The sequence below is a fragment of the Monodelphis domestica genome, chromosome 2, assembly GCF_027887165.1.
Source record: "Monodelphis domestica isolate mMonDom1 chromosome 2, mMonDom1.pri, whole genome shotgun sequence".
Classification (NCBI taxonomy): Eukaryota; Metazoa; Chordata; class Mammalia; order Didelphimorphia; family Didelphidae; genus Monodelphis; species Monodelphis domestica.
The window spans coordinates 426,182,476-426,204,672 of record NC_077228.1 but is presented as its reverse complement, the minus strand read 5'-3'; the positions used below and the strand labels follow the sequence as shown (position 1 = coordinate 426,204,672).

Sequence of the window (22,197 nt, the reverse complement as noted above, 5' to 3'; positions counted from 1 at the left end):
ATTCCCCTAAGCCACTAGGAGGCTAGCTGGAAATCAGGGATATGTTAAGGAGTCAGTTTCCCCTCTATCTGAAAAAGTCTGTTTCATTTCTTTGGTTGCAAAGATGGTCTGGAAACATGTGTGCCTTCCTTAAAGCAGGAATGAAGAATGTCTCTCTGTAATAGGTAGCTAGCATTGATGGAGGCTTAAAGGTTTGCAAAGCACCTTATATATTATCCCTTTTGATCATCACAACAATCCTTTAAGGTATGTTCTGCTATTATGATACCCATTTTGCAGATAAGGAAAATGAGGTTGAAAGAGATTAAGTGATTTGTTCAGAGTTCCACAACTAATAAGTGTCTGAGGCTGTATTTGAACTATGGTCTTCTTGACTCAAGGTAAAACACTCTACACTCTATGCTCCCTTCCTCCCCACTAAAACGTTTGTGCCAACACTGCCCCCTCAATCAGGCAGTGTACCATTGCATTAGTATTCTCTCCACAAAGCTGGAGTGCTTCATGAAAAGGGCATCACAATTGACTTCAAACCTAGGTTGCATGGAAATAATTCATTTAAAATTAACCAGTTGTACTTATTTGAACCCTTATTTGAACCCTTATTTACTCTGTGTGTGCTGGTTGGTAGGAGTACCTCCTTTTCCCTAAACTGCTTAACATAAAGATATAAACATAGCCTGCCTGTTTAAAAAATAAAACCCTCATCTTGGAGGGTCAGATATAATTTTGCTTTTCTGTTGGTGACCATTAAAAAACAACTTTTTAAGGTTATTCTGCATCTGCATGTGATTTAAGTAATCAAGTATTCTTGGAGGTAAAAAATCTTTTTTTGAAAGTTAATCCTTTTTTATTCTTCTTTCTAGATTTTGGATTCTGTGATTTTCTTCCTTCCTAAGGTTCAAAATCAAGTAGAATCTTTCTCTTCCATGTTCAGTTCCCATCTAGTCTAAAATTTTCCTTATCCTGAGATTCTTAATCTAGTCTTGTACTCCAGGTATAATATTCTGTACTCTGGCAGTCCATTTTCATTGCCTTCATTTCATTCTAAACCTAATTCTCCCAGCTAGAATCAAAATCATGGGATATGGCATGGATAAAAGATGAAGTTTAAATTGGCCTCTAAGAGGTAGTTTTTAGGCTAAGTTGAGAAAGGATGATCTTTTAAAAGCTGAATGCTTTTCAGGGTAAATTTCTATAGCAATTTTGCAAGCACTTTACAGTAGAGGGAAAAGTATTTCTTTTTCTTTTTTTTGAAGGTTAATGCCTCCACACTTCCTCCAAACAATATGGTTTGTGTCCCTTTATCCATCTCTTCAGTCATGCTTGCTCAGTTCTTCCATTACTGAAGTAGAGCTGAATCTCTTACAAATGACAAATCACTCCTTTTTGAGAGGAGATAAGATGCAGCTTATGCCCTTTGCCTCTCCCTGCATGTTTTCTGCCAGTCTCGCCCTTTTACAAAGCTTCCCGCTAATTGTTGTAGGGACCCCATGGCATGGCTTAGGAATAGACAAGGCTGAGTCTGAAAATGTTGGCAAACAAGTTGGCAGCCTGCACCTCACAGATCAGTGGGATGTGCCAACAAAGGCAACCGCTTTGTCCACTTTTCACTTAATAACCTGCTGCTGTAGAAAGATGGGATTTGTGACTTTCAGCAGGAGACTTTTTTTAGCCCCAGCACTGAATAAAGAAAGTGCATTATTTAAGTCTCTGTGGTTCGAATGTTTTTGCTGAAAATTAGACTGAAGAAACACCCAGTGATATGTAATGCATTCAAGATGTTATATGAATGGTTGCCTGAGGACAACAACCAGGCCTTTTGGATAAGAATACAGCTTTGGACAGCCATGGCTCTTCCTGGATGTATAGAGAACAGAGAATTTAAAAATATCAGTTCTGTAAGTAGAGAACTAAAAACACCAGTTGTATTAGTAGATGCCATTGTTGCATATAAACCAGACAAATCAAGATTTGATATCTTGTCTCTGACATAGAGGTGGTATGGAAGAGCAGATAGAGTACTCTTCTGGTAGTCAGAAAGATCTAAGATCAAATCCCACCTTCTGATACTCACTACTAGTTTTGTAGCTCTGGGAAAGTCACTCTCTACCTCCAGGAACATCCTAGGATTTATTCTTGTTTGGTCATGTCTGATTCTGTATGATCCCTTTTAGGGTTTTCTTGGAAAAGATACTGGAGTGGTTTGCCATTTCTTTCTCCCACTCCAGTATCTTGTATCCAGTATCTCCAGTATCTCCCAATCCAGTAAATTGAGGCAAAGAGGGTGAAATGAGTTGCCCAGGGTCATACCACTATTAAATGTCTGAGGCCAGATTTGTACTCTGGAAGATGTCTTCCTGACTCCAGACCCAGCTTTCTATCTGTTGCCTCACCTGGCTGTCCTAGGTTTTAGGATCATAGATTGAAATCTAAAAGAAACCAGAGGCCATATTGCCCAATTCCTTTGTTTTAAGCATAGTCCATTGAATGTAAGTGACTTGTCTTTCATCACACAATCAATTTATGAACATTTATTTAATACCAGCTATTGTCTACTTACCAGGATATGTGCAGGATATATAAAGATGAAAGTAAAACATTTCCAATCCTAAAAAGATCTTGGAGGGAGTAAGTGAAAATGGTGGGATAAAAACTACATTTTCTCAGTCCAAATTACTGTGCCACACTGCCCTACTAAATAATTGTTGAGTTATTTATCTGCCTTAGTGGAGATAAAGATAAGGAATGCCTTAGTTCCCACACTAGGAATTCCTTTCTGTATGGAAGATATTGCAATACAAGATGGATTTGCAAGAAAAAGCAAGAGATTGGAATTTTGGTGAACTGCCACTGAGCTAGATCGAGACAAGATTCCAATAGAATCTGGACAGGGGGCAGTTGGGAAGCCCAGCAGCTTGTCTTCACTTTTGCTTTCCTCTGACTGTTGAAAGGAAGCAGGATAGTCCATTTCTCTCTTGGCCATTGATTGTTCACCTGACTGAATACCAACAGTACTTTTGAAGCCTAGCTCAGAGGGAACTTAGTCAAATCTTTTTCCTGTCAATCTCCCTCTTTAGAGAAATTAACTTTGTTTCAGAGTTGAATACCTTGTGAAAATCTTCAATCAACAGGAAATCATAGGAGATTAGGGAAACCTATTTCCCTCTCACCCCTCCTCCCATCTCCCTACCTCTTTTACCTTAAAGAATAAATCCCTATGGTTAAAAACTCTAAATTGTGGGATTGATTATTGGGGGAACCCTTGAAGCTTAACATTCTTGAGAAGAGCCTTTAGATTCACTTGGGGAGGGGACAGGAAGTTGTGTGTGTGGGGAGTGTAAGATCCAGCCTTGCCCTGTAGCTGACTTCCTGCTGTCCCTGTCCTTATTACCACAAATATCCTAGTATTGTCCTCTATTATATTACCCTGATGAGATCTCAGATCTCTGCTAATGCTGTTAAGGAGGAAAACTATGGTCACCTATGATCCATTAACACTATCAGAAATAGAATAGTGGCTTTGATAGATCGACAGAATTTGAGAGTTATAAAGGATTTTAGCAACGCATTTAGTGCAGGGATTTTTAACCTAGGTTCTGTGTACTTTTAAAAAAAATTTTAATTATTAAAAAATTTTATTTAGAATGTTTTCCCATGGTTACATGATTTTTGGTCCCTCCCTCCCCATTTTCCCCTCCACCCTTCCAAAGGCAACAAGTAATTCCACTGGGTTATATCTGTATCGTTATTCAAAACCTATTTCTATATTATTAATATTTGCAGTAGAGTGATTCTTTAACATCAAAACCTTAATCACATCCCTATCTCACTATATGGTTGATCATATACTTTTCTTTCTTTTTTTTTAAATATATTTTATTTGATCATTTCCAAGCATTATTCATTAAAGACATAGATCATTTTCTTTTCCTTTCCCCCAACCCCCATAGCCGACACGTAAATCCACTGGGCATTACATGTTTTCTTGATTTGAACCCATTGCTTTGTTGATAATATTTGCATTAGAGTGTTCATTTAGAGTCTCTCCTCTGTCATGTCCCCTCAACTGCTGTATTCAGGCAGTTGCTTTTCCTCGGTATTTCCACTCCCATAGTTTATCCTTTGCTTATGAATAGTGTTTTTTTCTCCTAGATCCCTGCAAATTGTTCAGGGACATTACACCGCCATTAATGGAGAAGTCCATTACGTTCGATTATACCACAGTGTATTAGTCTCTGTGTACAATGTTCTCCTGGTTCTGCTCCTCTCACTCTGCATCACTTCCTGGAGGTTGTTCCAGTCTCCATGGAACTCCTCCACTTTATTATTCCTTTTAGCACAATAGTATTCCATCACCAACATATACCACAATTTGCTCAGCCATTCCCCAATTGATGGGCATCCCCTCGTTTTCCAGTTTTTGGCCACCACAAAGAGCGCAGCTATGAATATTTTTGTACAAGTCTTTGTGTCCATTATCTCTTTGGGGTACAGACCAAGCAGTGCTATGGCTGGATCAAAGGGTAGATATTCTTTTGTTGCCCTTTGGGCATAGTTCCAAATTGCCCTCCAGAATGGTTGGATCAGTTCACAACTCCACCAGCAATGAATTAATGTCCTACTTTGCCACATCCCCTCCAGCATTCATTACTTTCCTTTGCTGTTATGTTAGCCAATCTGCTAGGTGTGAGGTGATACCTCAGAGTTGTTTTTATTTGCATCTCTCTGATTATAAGAGATTTAGAACACTTGTTAATAGTTTTGATTTCTTTATCTGAGAACTGCCTATCCATGTCCCTTGCCCATTTATCAATTGGAGAATGGCTTGATTTTTTGTACAATTGATTTAGCTCTTTATAAATATGAGTAATTAAACCTTTGTCAGAGGTTTCTATGAAGATTTTTCCCCAATTTGTTGTTTCCCTTCTGATTTTATTTACATTGGTTTTGTTTGTACAAAAGCTTTTTAGTTTGATGTAGTCAAAATTATTTATTTTACATTTTGTGATTCTTTCTATGTCTTGCTTGGTTTCCCCTCCCAAAGGTCTGACATGTATACTATTTTGTGTTTACCCAATTTACTTATGGTTTCCTTCTTTATGTTTAAGTCACTCACCCATTTTGAATTTATCTTGGTGTAGGGTGTGAGGTGTTGATCTATTCCTAGTCTCTCCCACATTGTCTTCCAATTTTCCCAGCAGTTTTTATAGAATAGTGCATTTTTGTCCCAAAAGCTGGGATCTTTGGGTTTATCATATACTGTCTTGCTGAGGTCGCTTTCCCCCAGTCTATTCCACTGATCTTCCTTTCTGTTTCTTAGCCAGTACCAAATTGTTTTGATGACTGTTGCTTTGTAATATAGTTTAAGGTCAGGGACTGCAAGGCCCCCATCATATGTGTTTTTTTTTTCATTATTTCCCTGGATATCCTGGATCTTTTGTTCTTCCAAATGAACTTTGTTATGTTTTTTTCTAAATCAGTGAAGAAGTATTTTGGTAGTTCAATGGGTATGGCACTAAATAGATAAATAAGTTTGGGTAGGATGGTCATTTTTATTATATTGGCTCGTCCTATCCATGAGCAGTTAATGTTTTTCCATTTGCTCAAGTCTAGTTTTAGTTGTGTGGCGAGTGTTTTGTAGTTGATCATATACTTTTCTAATGCATTTTTGGTTTCACAGTTCTTTTTCTCCATGTGGATAGCATTCTTTCTCCTAAGTTACTCTGGATTATCCTGGGTCATTGCATTGCTGCTAGTTGAGAAGTCCATTACATTTGATTGTGCCACAGTGTATCTGTCTCCGTGTACAATGTTTTCCTGGTTCTGTTCCTTTTGCTCCGCATCAATTCCTGGAGGTCATTCCAGTTCTCATGGAATTCCTCCAGGTCATTATTCCTTTCAGCACAATAATATTCCATCACCAGCAGATACTATAATGTATTCAGCCATTCCCCAATTGATGGACACCCTCTCGTTTTCCAATTTTTTGCTACCACAAAGAGTGCAGCTATTTGTGTACTTGTTTATTAACTGTGTGACCCTGGGCAAGTCACTTAACCCTATTTTTCTTAATTTCCTCATCTCTAAAATGAGCTGGAGAAGGGAAATAGTGACTATTTTTGCACATCATTATCTTTGCCAAGAAAACTCCAAATGGGGTCATGAAGAGTCAGGCATGGCTGAAAAATGTTTCAACAACAACAAATTTCAACTTAATTTCTTTTGGGACTTTAGGTATTTTGTTATATGCATTTAAAAACATTCTCCTGAGACGAGTTCATAGATTCCCCCATGATATGCAAAAAATTTAAGAACCTGATATGAGTCTAACTCATACTCTAAATAAATTTCTGCCATAAATACTCAATAAGTGACTGTATAGTGTCTGTAGACCTCCAAAAAGGGGGGATTGACCAGGCAGTATGCTAATTATTGTATTTTTGTGCACATTCAGGTTTGATCTGGCCAGTTTTTAGTGTTTGGTTTCAAGGAGCTAATGACATGTTTTATTCTGAACTGAAAATGACATCCCCTTATTTTTGTTGTTGCTGTTGATAGCTTGTGGTGGCACCTACTGTTTCTTCATAAATCATATTTTGTTATCTGAACATCTAAACAAAAGTTTCTTTTCTTCCAGCATGCTGAACAAACACCAATTCTGCCTCCAGAATCTTTGGGAATGCCTCTGTGGATCAAACAGCTGCATCAGCTTTATTGGAAATGAGTTTGTTCCTGGGCTGGTATCTCTCAGTGGAGGGCATGCTTAACATGACAAGGCTAACTATGTCATCACTTCTATAAGCAGTGCAAAAGTCCATCTGAATGTACACTTGTATCCCTACATTCTACCTAGATGGACCTCTATTTTTAAAAGTTTTATAGCCATTAGAACCATCTTTTATTTTCAGTTCCCTGTTAATATTGCCTGACTCTGCTACTATGATTGGGTTCCAATCTTATTCCTCTCTACTCTTAACAGACTCCTTTTCCAGGTCTATAGGAGTTCCATACACAGAGCAATGGCTGCGGACTGGAAATAAATCAGATTTTTTTCCTCTTAAGGAATCCTCCTGTGTCCTAATGGATATTCATAAATTCCAATGTATAGTAAGTGCTTAATGAGTTAGGGGTTAGAGTGAGGCAGTCTAAAAATCTGGTAATGGCAGTGCTTTAAGTCACAGATGCATAAATATTCTATTATAATATTTTTTCCTTTCAGTGGATTGGTTTTTAAAATATGCAAATGATCTCTCAGGAGTGAGTCATTGTAGTTTTTATTAGCACTAACCAATATTTCTACATTTTATATTTCTAGGATACTTTTGGAAAATCTACCTCTATATTTCCATCAGAAATGTGCTTGCAATTTTAAAAACATGAATACTCAATAGCAACTGTTTTTTTTTTTTCAGTACAGTTTCTGTATACTGCATAGATCATTGTACTTAGGAGGACCACATGATAATTTTTCACAAAATCCTCTGAGAGAGTGCAAAGAAGAAGAAAAATGGCACTGAAGTAGTGTGCTACAAAGTAAAGAGTCCTGGCTCTCTAGTTAGAGGACTTAGGTTCAACTACTGCCTCTGACCCATAATAGCTGAGTAGCCTTGAGTAAGTTACTAATATCCGCAGGCCCTAGTTTCCTCCTCTGTAAAATTAAGGGATTTGGTTAGATGACCTCTTCCAACTCTAGATCTATGGTTCCATGATTCCAAATGATTAAACAACAAATTTTATGTTGAGAATGGATTAGAACTCATGATCTTGGCTTATTGGCATAGGGGAAGAGGAGGAAGAATACATCTCACAGGGCAAAGGATACTTCCTACATATGTTATTCTTTCTGACTTCATTTTCTTCCTAATGCTTTAGACAACTGATTTTAGTACAAAAGTTGGAAGATCACAGATTTTTAGAGCAGAAGGGACCATGAAGATGATCTAATCTCACACTTTCTTTTTTAAGAATGAGGAAACCAAACTTAAGTAATTTGCTTAAGGTCACATTAAGGCAGAATTGGTTCTTCAGATATCATATCCACTGTCCTTTCCTTTACCTCTTATTATTGGACAGTTACCACAGTTCATTCTCTTTATGCTGGGCTCTGGAGTCCTCTTCAAATCATTTTGCAGGTTGCCTGCCTACACATCATCAATCTATGGTAATGGATGCATTTAAATGCCCAGTGTTCTGTTTCATAGACTGGAAAAGGACAGACTTGACCATCTCTCAGAGATCTAATAAGCATCATCTATGATTCAGCTATGAGATCACAAGAGTGAGATATAAGGGGATAGGAAATATTAAGGAGAAAAAAAATTCCATTATATTCCAATATTATCCTAATGGCACAGTAGATAGACTTACGGGTCTGAAGGCAGGAAGACTCGGGTTCAAATGCAGCATCAAATGCTTACTTGCTGTAGGATTCTGGGAAGGTCACTTAATTCCTGTATTTCTCAGTTTCATCATTTGTAAAATGGGTTTAATAATACCACCTATCTTCCTCACTAGCTGTGAAGATCAAATGATATAATACTTTAAAACACTAAAATGTAATATGTATGAATGCCAGTTGTTATTAACACTGGGTTACCAACAATTCTAATGGACATGCTATTTGTGACATATTTCAAGATATCAAAAAAAACCCAATAAACTCTGCAGGGGCCATTAGAAGGTTAATATACTCGAGTAACGTGGATAAAAATGTTAGAAATTCAGTTATTATGGTAACAAACCCAGTCAGAAAAACGGAAAGTTACAGGTACTTTTAGCATAAACACTTACTTCATTCTCTGTGCAAAATGTTAATTGAAATTTTCAGAATAGCAAATCACCCAAGTTGCTCCCTCTTTTCTTTTGCTCATTCCTTCCCATTTCTATCTCCTCATATGTGGGAAAGACTAGAAAACTAAATGCTAAGGTTTGGTTAATATATCATTCATAGATCATGGGAAATAATTATTCTACTTTTCTCCATGGAATATTGTTTTCAGTTCTGGGAACCACATTCTAAGATACTGATAGATAGTAACCAGTAGAAGGTGATCAGTATGATGGGAAGTATGGATATTTACCATATGAGGAACAATTAAAATAAGAGTTTCTCCTAGAAAAGATAAGACCAAAGGGAGGCATAATACCCGCCTTTGTATAGTTGAAGGGCTGCAATATAGAAAAGTAGATTTTTATTTAATACTCCAAATGGGGGGAAATGACACCAATTAGTAGAACCCTGGGAAGGTAGATATAGACTTAATTTAAGAATGTTAGCCAACCAAAATGTCATGGACTACTTCATAAGGTCATGGACTCTGTTTCTGGAAAAAAATTGAGGATGTGGATGTCCATCTATGAAGAGATGTGATGGACATTTTTGTACTGTTTAAGAAGCAATATTAAGTTGGAGGATTTAGGTTCAAATATTCTCACTATTACTAATATATGACTTCCCACAATCATTCAAAATGGATTTATTGGGGCATCCAGGTAACTCAGTAGACAGAGAACAAGGGCTAGAGGTGGGAGGTCCTGGGTTCAAATGTGGCCTCAGAAACTGCCTACCTGTGTAATCCTGGGCAAAGGACTTGACCCCAATTGCCTACTCCTTACCACTCTTCTGCCTTGGAACTAATACCTACTATTGCTTCTAAGATAGTAGGTATATATTTTAAAAAACTAAAAAAAATGCATTTATTAAACATCTACCATGTGTCAGGCATTGTGCTAAATTTTCTGGATATGAAAACAAAAACAACCCCCCACCCCAAATTTCTGTTTTAAGGAACTTAATTCTGTTATAGACAAGTGATTTATGTTTCCTTATTATAAAAGGATGAGTTTGAAATTATTTCTAAAGACCTTTCTAGCTCCAAATTCTGTAAATTAAAATTGGAGTAAACAATCTCTAGGGCCCTTTGAACTCCAAATTCTCTGTCTCTCTAAATTGAAATGAGCTTATCATTCAACAACCTTATTGTCCTTCTCCCTTTAGTAGGTTTTGAATGTGGAAAACAGCCATTTGGTTAGTGGTCGATCAAACACAGCTGTTGGAGGTGTGATGTCACAAAAAGACAGCAGCATCAAGTAAAGAAAGAATAATTAGCCAATAATGATTGAGACATAGGGCATTTCCTGGGGGATTGATAACCAGCTGGGAGGAGTTAATGGGCCAAGCTGTGCTCCAGGTCATTAACTACACAGCCATTATTCCCTAGGAAATGTCCTATGCTGAGGTTATTACTTGATTTTGAATATGTATATTTAAAAGGAATCACATGACACTTCTGACCCTTTCTAGAGGTGAAGGAAAGCATCTGAAATACTATGAGAATAGGAAAATATTTTCTCCAGCTCTTTAGAGCAAGGTGTGAGAGTGTTAATAGGCATATGTATGTATGTCTTTACACAGCTCAGTCTCTGTGAGGGAGGATTTTGTTTGGATTCATTCCCTCTCTTTCACTGGCTCTTCTTCCTCACTCCATAAAGCAGATGCTCCCCAAGGTTTTCTCCTTGGCTCCTATTCTGTCTATACTCTCTCCCTTGGTAATCAATTCATTCAACAAACATTAGTACTTACAATGTGAAAACTCATCTATCATTATTATCATAGATTAAGCGCTAAGAGGCACCTTAGAGACCAGCTAGTTCAAACTCCTCACTTTCTTATAGTGGAAAATAAGGCCCCAAGTGACTTGCTCAAGCTCAGATAGATCACAGATATCAATGATGGGATCTAAAACCTGGTTCATCTTCCCTCTTTTACTGTAACACACCACCTGGCTGCAGGGGCTTCAACTAAACACACATGACTTCCAAATTTCTCTCACCATCTCTGATATCACTTTCATGCTGTCTACTCACCATCTTCAACTGTTTATATAATGTTTTAAGGTGAATGAACTACTGGCACCTTAAATTCAAAATATTCACTCAGAGTTTTGCTTTCCATGAATATTATTTATTCTTAGAAGTACAGATTCATTGATAGAAGAGATTTTAGAAGCCATCTAACTTAACACTCTCCTTTTACATGTGACAAAACTGAGACCTAGGGAAGTTAGTACTTGTATTAAATGGCAGAAAAAACAATATTCAAAGATATGGTCTCTGACTCCAAAGTATTTGGTGTTACTTATTAATATTCAAAATCTTCATGTCTTTGACTTTCCCCTGTCCATCGCCTCTCATATTCATTAAGTTATCAAGTCTTGTTGACTTGACCTCCATTATAGTTTTTGAATCCATTAATTTCTTTCTATTTCCACTGATACCAATCTGTATGCATCCACATCACTACCCTCTCAGATTATGGTACTTGCCTCCAGTCTCTCTCTCTCCTTCAATCTATATGCATAATTCCACTGGGTTTTACATGTGTCCTTAAAAGACATGATGTTTAAACTGAGCACTGAAAGGTAAGTAGCAATTCAGCTGGTAGAGATAAAGAGAAAGCCATACAAAGTTTAGGTAAATGGCAAAAGTCAGAAGGCATGGGAATTGTTTAGTAAGCAGTAAACAGTACACTTTGACCATAATATCAAGTATATTTTTATTTTTAAGTATTTTTCCATGGTTAAATGATTTATATTCTTTCCCTCCTCTTTTCTTTCTCCCCTTCTAGAGACAACAAGCAAGTCCCCTGAGTTATACATGTATTATCACTCAAAACCTATTTCTATATTATTCATTTTCATAATAATCTTTTAAAAATGAAAACCCCAAATTCTATGCCCATATAAACAAACAACAAATCATGTTTTCTTTCTATGTTTCTACTCTCACAGTTCTTTCTCTCAATGTGGATAGCATTTTTTCTCATAAGTCCCTAGGGGTTGTCCTGAAGCATTTCATTCCCATTAGTAGCAGTCAGTTACATATGATTGTCCCATGATGTATCAGTCTCTGTGTACAATGTTCTCTTGGTTCTGCTCATTTTGCTCTGCATCAGTTTGTGGAGCTCTTTCCAATTCATATGGGTATCAAGCAGTTCATTGTTCCTTAACCTCAATAAATTCCTCAATAAATTCCAATATATCGAGTATATTAAAAGGTATTTCAAAGAGCTAATGATCAATTTTTATACTTGGAACAAGTGATAGTGGTGGGGTACATGGAAGTATACACAAGGGCTTACCTGTGAACTGATCCCTGAGGAGAAAGAGTGCTTGGGATACCCCTAGGTTTCTAAGCTACTCAAAGGAAAGGAAAACATCCTGAAACTTAGCTGCTGCCAACTTTGCAGAGTTTTGCCTTTGCAGGGCAGGAATTACAACTCAGGATCGTACTATTGTTACCTGGTAATTTTTGGCCTGAAGTCATTGTAGCAATAGTTCCTCTGTGGTTCTGGTTCTGGGGAGTAGTTGAGAAGAGGCTAAATAGGTATTCTAATTCCATGACATTTTATTCATGTTTTCCACATTTTTCTCCAGTCTTTAGCTTCCAACTTTAGTGTTCCCTTTTTGAGATAGATCTTCCTCCTTTTTCTCCCCTATTTCAAAAGCCAAGGTGAGGTCCTAACTGTGAGAAACAGAGAGAACTATATCTTCTATACTTAGTGGCACACAAAGTCATTAGGCAGAGAGCATGTACAGACAGTCCCTGAGGAAAGGCACTTCATTAATTTCCCACTACAGAAAATGTGAGGAACTATGGAGCATAGCAGAAAGCCTTGAAATGTCATGGGCAAATGTAAGCAACACATCAGTCTGTGTTATTCTAGTCTCCAATTACTTGGCCATGTAGAAAAGTTATGCCTATTATCATGGGATATAAGAATATAAAAATACCATATTTTGTTTTATGGGCAGAGGGTGCCTGAATAGTTACATTTTCTTTCTTAACTGTCAAATATATTCTTCTCATATAACATTGATCCATAATAGCTGCCTAAAAGACTGTGGGTTGACAGTTCTATTGATAGACTAGAGCAACACGCCTCAGTCTGTCAAGTCTTACATTTACATCTTGGGTTCTCGTCTGTTTTCCTTTTTTCTCCAGGAGATCAATTCTGAAGCAATTAAATAAGCAGCCGACAAGGCTTTTTAAGCACCAGAGCATTTGTCTCAATAGAAAGCAGAGCAAGACCAAAGGTAATTAGAAGTGACCTCCCCTAGCTGTTATCCTGGACTCCCTCATTAGATAAATCGGTGCATGGTTATTACTTTAAGGGGAAAACCACGGCACCTGCTTTGGTCTAGACTCATTCATTCTCTGTGAAATGTTATTCAGCTCTTTTGCTGGACACCAAGAAGGCTGGGACACTGAATTGATTGGAGGTACCAAGGATTTGGCTCCATTTTCAGGGCATTTAAGGAATCAATGCAATCAACTACAGTTTTAGTCTCAGTGGGATGTGTTGAAGGGCTAAGACTATTGAGGAGGCATAGTATCAAATGAAGTGGCCTTTTCAGGGATGGAAAAAAGTTCTGGGGTAATTACTTTCATGGCACTCATTCACTTAGTCCCCTGAACACTTGGGTCAAGTGAGCTGGTTAGGGCCCTGATGATTTTTTCATATTTCTGACTTGCCAGAACTATATCCATGGTTGTATATAAATTAATCAAGCAATCAGCAAATATTTATTAGATGCCTTTTAGAGTCAGATATTATATTAGGCATGGGGATTGTTGCTTAATGTTCAAGAGGACCAATGACATCACAAGGATGATGTCTTGACTTAAGCATGAAATAGATTTGAATGAGGTAGAATTGGTCAACATCAACTGCCTTAATCTTTTTTTTTTCACTTAATCTTTTTTTTCAGTCTTTCAAATCCAGTGGCTGGACACAAGTCAAAATGACTGACAATGGCCCAGGATGCAACAGATGACCTTAGCATCTTTGATGCCTGAGCAAGCTCTAAGCATTACATAGCACCAGCTTCACCTATCTTCATAGTTGTTGGAACAGTCAATAAAAAATAGTTCTTGTACTCAGTGAACATGCTTTTGAAGGGGAAGAGGCAGGAAAGGTAGAGAGACAGACATGCATACACATAAATAAACACAGAATCCATACTAAGTTATATCTAGGGTCAACAGCTGGGAGATTAGAAAAGACCTGAGCTGAGTTTTGGAGGACATCAGAAATTCCATTTGCTAGTTGAAAAGGGAGGAGAATATTCCAGGCACAGGGGAAATAATTTGGACTAAGACATGAAGAATGGATGAAATTTTACTCATGAAGAAGAAGCAAGTAGATCAATTTGTTTGTAACGTAAAATACATAAAAGGAGTAATGTATAATGGTCTTGGAATCATGGGCAGTATCTCTCAATAAAGATGGCAAATTTAATGAATTTGACGTACAAAATGAGGTGTACATATTTGGATATGCATAATGTATTGATATGTTTTTCTTGATGTTTTTTATTTACTACAAGGGTTCTATGTGAATAGGGGTCAGGAAATTAGTGGGAAGCAAAAGAGATTAAGAAAAAGTGAAAAAGGAGCAATAAACTTAAATATGCAAAAGAAAATAAATTCAGAAGGGAGCCGAGAAACAAGAGGGAAATTTTATCATCTTGTCAAATTTAATATACTCTTTAAAATATACATAGGAGAAATTTATAGTTTCATGTAGAGTTATTTCTTTTGTGGTTGCTCCTTGTATATTTTTATGATAATCAGTTTAATAACAAAAAAAGAAAATGTCAAAAAAAGGCAAAGATTCTTTTCTCTCTAAATCTGAATTTATTTCAGTTTCAGTTTCAGATACTTTTCCGCCACTCATTCTTCATCCATTGAGAAAGAAAGAATATTAAAACACATTACAAATATTTAGTCATGCAAAACAAATTTCTGCATTATCCATATTAAAAAAAACAACAAGAAAAAGAAAGTAAAGAAAATATATTTCAATCTGCATTCTGAGATTATGAGCTCTTCTTCCATCTACTACTCTCCCCTAAAGCTTCTTATGTCCACCTGGGACAGCTTTATTTTATTTTCAATTTATTATTTATTTTTAATGTTCCATTTTTAAATTTGTGTCCCAAATTCTCTCTCTCCCTACAGGTCTTCTCCTTCCCACCAAAAAGGCAAGCAATATGATAATTATATGTTTAAAGTCATGCAAAACATTTCTATCTTAGCCATGTTGCAAAAAAGCAAGAAAAACAGTGAAAAAAATTTAATCTTTAAATTTACATTCTAAGTTTATCTCTCTCTGTAATAAGACAGCATTAATCATCATGGGTCTTTTGAAATTATCTTGGATTATCATATTGATGAGAGTAGCTAAGTCATTCACAGTTGATCATCATTACAATATTTCCTTTATTATGTACAATTATGTCCTGATTCATTTTACTTCCCTGTCTATTAGTTCTTTTGGATCTCCCCAGGTTTTTCTGAGAGCATAACCCTTAGCATTTGTTGTGGCACACTAGTATTTCATCACAATCATATATCACAATTTGTTTAGCCATTTACAATTGATAGACATTCCCTTATTTTCCAATTCTTTGTCACCATGAAAAAAGCTGCTTTAAATGCTTTTGCATATATGTGTCCTTTCCCTTCTTTGATCTCACTGGGATACAGACCTAGACATGGTATTGCTGGATCAAAATTTAGCCACACTTTTATAGCCGTGTGGGGTATAAATTCAATTTTATTTCATTTTCCACTTTATATTCTTTTCCACCCCTTCTTCCCCAAGCATTGAGAAGACAAGAGTTGTTCTTCAATATGATTAGACAACTTCACTAACAGTGTAGTAGTTTTTTTCCCTCTTATTTTTCTACATCCTCTGCATTATTGTTCTTTTCCTATTTTGCCATCTTGGCCAATATAATAGGTATGAGGTGGTAGCCAGAGTTGGTTTAATTTGCATCTCTAATCAATAGTGATTTAAAACATTTTTAATATAATCACAGTGTGGAAGATACTTTACTTAGTATTTCTATTACAATATTAAATAATAGTAGTGTTAATGGTCTACCTTATTGAACCCCTTACCTTATTAGGAAGGCTTCTAGTTTTTTCTCCAATTACAAATAATGCTTGTTTTTGGTTTTTTCACAGATAGCACTAATTATTTTGAGAAAAACTCCTGTGCTCTTTAGCATTTTTAATAAGAATACATATGTGTTTTGTCAAGTCTTTTCTGAATCTATTCAGATAATCACATGACTTTTGTTGTTTTTGCTATTGATATGGTCAATTATGCTAATAGTTTTCCTAACATTGAGTCAGCCCTGCATGCTTCATGTAAATTCCATTTGATCATAATGTGTAATCCTTCTGATATATGACTGAAATATACTTACAAGTATTTTATTTCATTTTTTGCATCAATATTTATTAGTGAAATTGGCCTATAATTATCTTTCTTTTTATTCTTCCTAATTTAGGTATCAGCATCACATTTGTATTAAAAAAAAGAAATTTTGTATGAATCCTTCTTTGCTTATTTTTCTAAATAGTTCACATAGCAATGGAATAAAATGTTCTTTAAATATTTGGTAGAATTTACTTATGAATCCATCTGGCTCAGTCTTTCCCTTCTCATTTAATTTTCTCCAAAGGTCTATTATATCTAATTTTTTCTAAAATTCTATTCATCTTCTTAACTTCTTATTGATTTCATAGTTATATTTATCTAGTTTGGAGAAGAGAAACTTGATTCTCCACTAATATAGCTTTATTATCTATTTCCTCTTGAAACAATTAACTTTCCATTAAGAATTTGGATGCATACTATTTGGTGCACATACTATTTTATAATACTGATATTATTTTATTTTCTATGATATCTTTTAGAAAATATAGTTTCTTTGATTATCTCTTAATTTCATCTATTTTTTGGAGTTTTGTCTGAGATCATAATTGCTACCACTCCCTTTTTTTAATCTCAAGTTGTGAAGATTTGATTTAGCTACTTCCTGATTGTAACAATGGAGATATTTGGTCTAACAGAATCAGGAATGTTTTATGAACTTTACACTGCTCCACCCTACTTAGTCTAACAAGGTCAGGAATGTCTGCACCCATACTTAAGGATTAAGTATCTAGGAGGATGGCCTTTGATAGACATGTGCAGAAATAGCTGACAGACCCCTGGGCTGTCCTAAGTCAAGCTAAGCTACCATTGGTACAGATAAGATGCAAGAAAGTGATGTAAAATCATCTATAAAGGGTGTGTCACTTCCTCTCTTTGCTCTCTTTCCCCCAAGAGGTGGATCTTGGTGGTGACTTCCTGTGAGCAGGCCTGGGCGCCAGTTCCATCCTGGAACTTGCCTGGAGGAGCTCCCTCAGACAGCTTCCTTGAGAAGGTCTCCTGGTGAGTGATAAGAATGACTTCCTTTTCCCTTGGCACTCAGGGGAGGCCCCCTTGGCCAAAGCCTTTAATGCCTGCCTGGCTCAGTCTGAGCTGGAGCAGTTTTAATTAACTCTTTTCTTCTCTTTCTCTCTTAAATTCTTTCCTCTATATTAATTAAAATCACCACAATTTCCAGCTGACTTGGGTATTTTATTATTTGGGATATCCCATGTTGATCATTAATTAAATATAGTGTAAGTCACAACTATAAAATTATCCTTACAAAGTGAAGCATACTGGATTTTGTTCCAACCCCTTATGTTTAATCTGTGTGATTTTCTATTTCAAATGAGTTTCTTGTAAACAACATATTGTCAGATTCTGAATTCTAATCCATTTTGTATCTACTTCTATTTCACGAGTGAATTAATCTCATTCATTTTTACAATTAAAATTACACTCTGTGTATTTTGCTCCAAACGGTTTTCTTTTATTTAGTCTTCTCTTTCTTTTTTATTCTGTCCTTACTCAAAAGTTGTGCTTCTGATCACTGCCTCCTTTAATCTACTCTCCCATTAACCACCATTCTGTCCTTTTATCTCCTTTCCCCTTTGACTTCCCTATTGGATAAGATAAGATTTTTATACTCAACCTAGTGTAGCTAGATGATAGATAGATAGATAGATAGATAGATAGATAGATAGATAGATAGATACTGCTCTTCTCTTATCAAATTGATTCCAAAGTGAGATTCAAGCATCTCTTGACATCTTCCCCCTCACATCTCCACCTCCACAGTAGAAAGCTATTCCTGCTTGCCTCTTTTATGTGAGATAATTTTTACTATTCCTGGCATCCCCCTTTCTCACCCCTTCTTTTTTTTTTGAGATCCTTTCAATGTAATCAACTCACACCTATGCCTTCTGTCTATGTAGACTCCTTCTAGCTGCCCTAATAATGCTAAGGTTCTTAGAACTTGCATGCATCATTTTCCCATGTAGAAATATAAATATTTTAACCATATTAGGTCTCTTGTGATTTCTTTCATGTTTATATTTTTATTCTTTCCTTGAGCCTTATATTTGAATGTGAAAGGTTTTTTTAGTTTTTTTTTAATTGAGCTCTGAGCTTTTCACATCAGGAATGCTTGAAAGTTCTCTATTTTATTATATACTCATTCTTGCCTCATCCCTTCCTCAGCCAGGTGAAAGATTATGCCTTGGTTTGCTGGGTAGATGAATTTTGGTTAAACCCAGCTCCTTACTTTTCTTGAATACCATCTTCCAAGCTCTCACCTCTTTTAATATAAAAGCTATTAAATCTTGTGTGATTGTGAATATGGCTCCATGATATTTGAATAGTTTCTTTATGGTTGATTGCAGTATTTTCTCCTTGTCCTAAGAGCTCTGGAATTTGGATAACATTCTTGGGAGTTTTGATTTTAGGATCTCTTTCAAGGGGTGATCAATAGATTCTTCCAATTTATATTATATCTTTTCGTTCTAGAATATCAGGGTTATTTTTCTTTATAATTTCTTGGGAAATGATATCTAGGTTCCTTTTTTATTTTTTAACCCTTACCTTTTGTCTTGGATGCATTGGTTCCAAGGCAGAAGAGTGCTAAGAGCTAGGCAATGAGGGTTAAGTGACTTCCCCAGGGTCACACAGCTAGGACGTGTCTAAGGCCAGATTTGAACCTAGGACCTTTTGTTTCTAGGCTTGGTTCTCAATCCACTGAGCCACCCAGCTGCTCCCTCCAGGTTCCTTTTTAATCATGGCTTTTAGGTAGTCCAAAATCTTAAGTTATCTCTTCTCAATCTATTTTTCCAGGCTAGTTGTTATTCTGATGAGATATTCCATGTTTTCTTTCATTTCTTAAATTTTTTTACTTTGTTTTATTGTTTGTTGATGTCTCATGAAGTCATTGCCTCCTGCTTGCCCATACTAATATTTTCTTCAATAAGCTCTTGTGTCTCTTTTCGCACTCATCTATTTCTGCTTTTTTAAAAGTTCTTTTTATCAGTGAATTTTTGTGCCTCTTTTACCGTTTCACTTATTCTGTTTTTATTAAGATGTTATTTTCTTTTGTATTTTTTAGACTTTTTTTACCAAGCTATTGTATCTCTTTTCATAATTTGTTTTATAGCACTCTCATTTCTTTTCCAAATGCTCCTTTACCAATCTTATTTCTTTCTTTACTTCTTCTAGAAATTCTTAATGGGTTTCTGTCCAATCACATTATTTTCTCTTTAAGACTTTGCTTGTTGCTATTTTCAAATTGTTGTTTTCTTTTAAGTTTGTGTCTTGATCCTCCCTGACACCATAATAGATTTTTATGATCAGGTTATTTGTTTGTTGTTTGATCATTTTCTCACTCTATTTCTTGTCTCTGAATTTTATGTTAAAGTTGAATTTTCATCACCTTGGGGAGGCACAGTTTCAAGCTTTGATTTTTTTCTTCATGCTACTATTTACTAGTTCTAGGGGTCTATAAGTTTTTAGTACCTCCAAGTTGGTGTTATCCAGGAAGAGGTATGGTCACTAATCTGGTCTGAATTTTTGTCCATAGCCGAGAAGGGAACCTGCTTCACTATTGTCTCAAATACAGGAACTCTTCTTGGTCCTAGAACTATGACTAACTGCAAATACTAGTGCTCCTCTCTGCCCTAGAAGTGTGACCCATAACCGCATGTAGACAATAGAATTGTCAAATAATAGAAGGTTCTGTATCCATTGCTAGCAAAATGTCCCTGGTAATCTCTTTTTGACTAGTTGTCTGACCCTTTTACCTTTTCTACACTAAGAGCTCCTAAAGCTACGCCTACTGCTTTAGTTGCAGCCATCACTAAGGCCCACTACTGGTGTTACTATTACTATTACAGACCATTTTTGTTAGCCTCCTAAGTTGTCTTAGGTTAGAAAATGTCTCATGTTAACTGTTTATTGCCTATATAGCTCCAAAATTTGATTTGTGATTATTTTAAAGTTGTTTGGAGGGAAATGTTGGGAAAGTTCAACTATGTTGCTGCCTCTACTCAACCATCTTGGCTATCTCTTCCCTCCTCACCTCCCAATAAGTTTTTTATATAGCTTTAGATAGCATGCTTCATCACAAGTTGTTTGGTATTGTGGTTTTTCATTATGTTGATCAGTTACTAAGTCTTTCAAAGATGATTATATTTGTAAAATTATAATTTCTATATAAATCATTCTCTTGGATCTGCCTACTTTTCTTTGTGTTAGTTCATTAAAGTCTTTCCAGGTTTTTCTGAAAACATCAACTTCATCATTTCTTATAGAACAATGCTATTAAATCACACTAACTATAAGTTTTTCATCCATTCCCCAACTGATGGGTATCCCCTCACTTTCCAAACATTTGCTACTACAAAAAAAAGCTGCAATGGAAATTTTTGTACAAGTGTATATATGAATCTTTTCCCCCTTTCTTTCTTCTTTTTGTGGTATAGACCTAGAACAGCTAGTGTCTTTTGGTCAAGAGTTATGTTCAGTGACAGACTTTTGGGTATAGTTCCAAATTGCTTTCCAGGATGATTAGACTAGTTTGCAGCTCTACCAGCAGTTTACCTATTTTCACAATTTCCTCCAGCATCTGTCATTTTCCTTTTTTTGTCATCTTAGTCAATCTGATGTGAATGATATGAAATCTAAGAGTTGTTTAATTTATATTCCTGTAGTAATTAGCGATTTACACCATTTTAATTTATTTTTCTGAAAACTGCCTGTTCACATCCTTTGAGTATTTATTGATTACAAATAGCAAAAGACAACAATTTGAGAATGTTGCTTAGAACTATATTGTAAAGGGCTTTAAATGCCTAACAGAGGAATCTGCATTTTTGTTATTCAGTTGTTTTTGAGCTATGTACAGTTTCATGATCCCATTTGAGACTTTCTTGTCAAATATACTGGAGTGACTTCCCATTTCCTTCCTCAGCTCATTTTACAAATCTGGAAACTCAGACTAACAAGATTAAGTTACTTATGCAGGGGCACATAGCTAGTATGTGTTTGAGTTCAGATTTGAATCCAAGAAAACTTGTCTTTGTAGCTCCAGGTCCAGCACTCTTTCCAATGCACCTACTAACTTCCCAGTCTATATTTTCACTTTGGAGATAATAGGGAAACACTGGAGTTTTTGGATTTGGGAAAGTGATTTGGTCAGACATGTGCTTTAGGGGTATCACTTTGGCAATTAGATGGAGGATAGATAATAAAGAAACATGGAGGTCAATTAGGAAATGAGGATATGAGAGCCTGACTTCATGTGGTGGACCTGTGTGTAGAGAGAAGAGGATGTATGAAAGAGCCACATATTTATTTCTTTATTTTTCATAATGGATCAATTAAGTATAGAGCTGCTATGTAGAATTTGTGGCAGGATATGGGCAAGAATTACAAAAGATAAAAAGCATGTGTTCATGGCAATCTGCCTCATTGGAAGGAAATGAAAACCTGCACACATTGAAGTGATCAAGTGTCTCATTGTGCCACAGAGTATTATTTATAAAAGGCATTGTGATTTATTCATTAGATAGGGAGTTAGGAAGTTGTGGATTAGAATCTAGCCTTTGCAGTAGATAGAACACTGGACTTGGAATCAGGAAGACTCATCTTCATAAGTTCAAATCCTGTCTCAGACACTTACTAACTGTATGCCCCAGGGAAAGTCACTTAACCTTGTTTACCTCAATTTCCTTATCTGTCAAATGAGCTGGAGAAGTAAATGGTAAACCACCCCCATATATTTGCCAAGAAAACCAAAAATGAAGTCACAAAGAGTTGGACACAACCAAATCAAGTGAACAACAGTAAAATTTGAAATATATCATTTATGTTGGGTAAATCAATTAACCTCTCATTAATTCTATTCTGTAAAAAGCTTTGAACTGCAGAGAAGGTGATGA

At 36.0% G+C, this 22,197-nt stretch overlaps 1 long non-coding RNA gene across 1 annotated transcript in view; it reads left to right on the top strand.

Annotated features, from left to right (window-relative positions):
- LOC130457475 (uncharacterized) overlaps nt 1-14,552 on the top strand; it is a 133,162-nt gene extending 118,610 nt beyond the window's left edge. The window contains exons 3-4 of the long non-coding RNA XR_008916707.1: nt 13,003-13,094; nt 13,770-14,552. This is a non-coding gene — a long non-coding RNA (uncharacterized LOC130457475). The remainder of the gene's footprint in view (nt 1-13,002; nt 13,095-13,769) is intronic.
- The last annotated feature ends 7,645 nt before the right edge of the window (nt 14,553-22,197 follow it).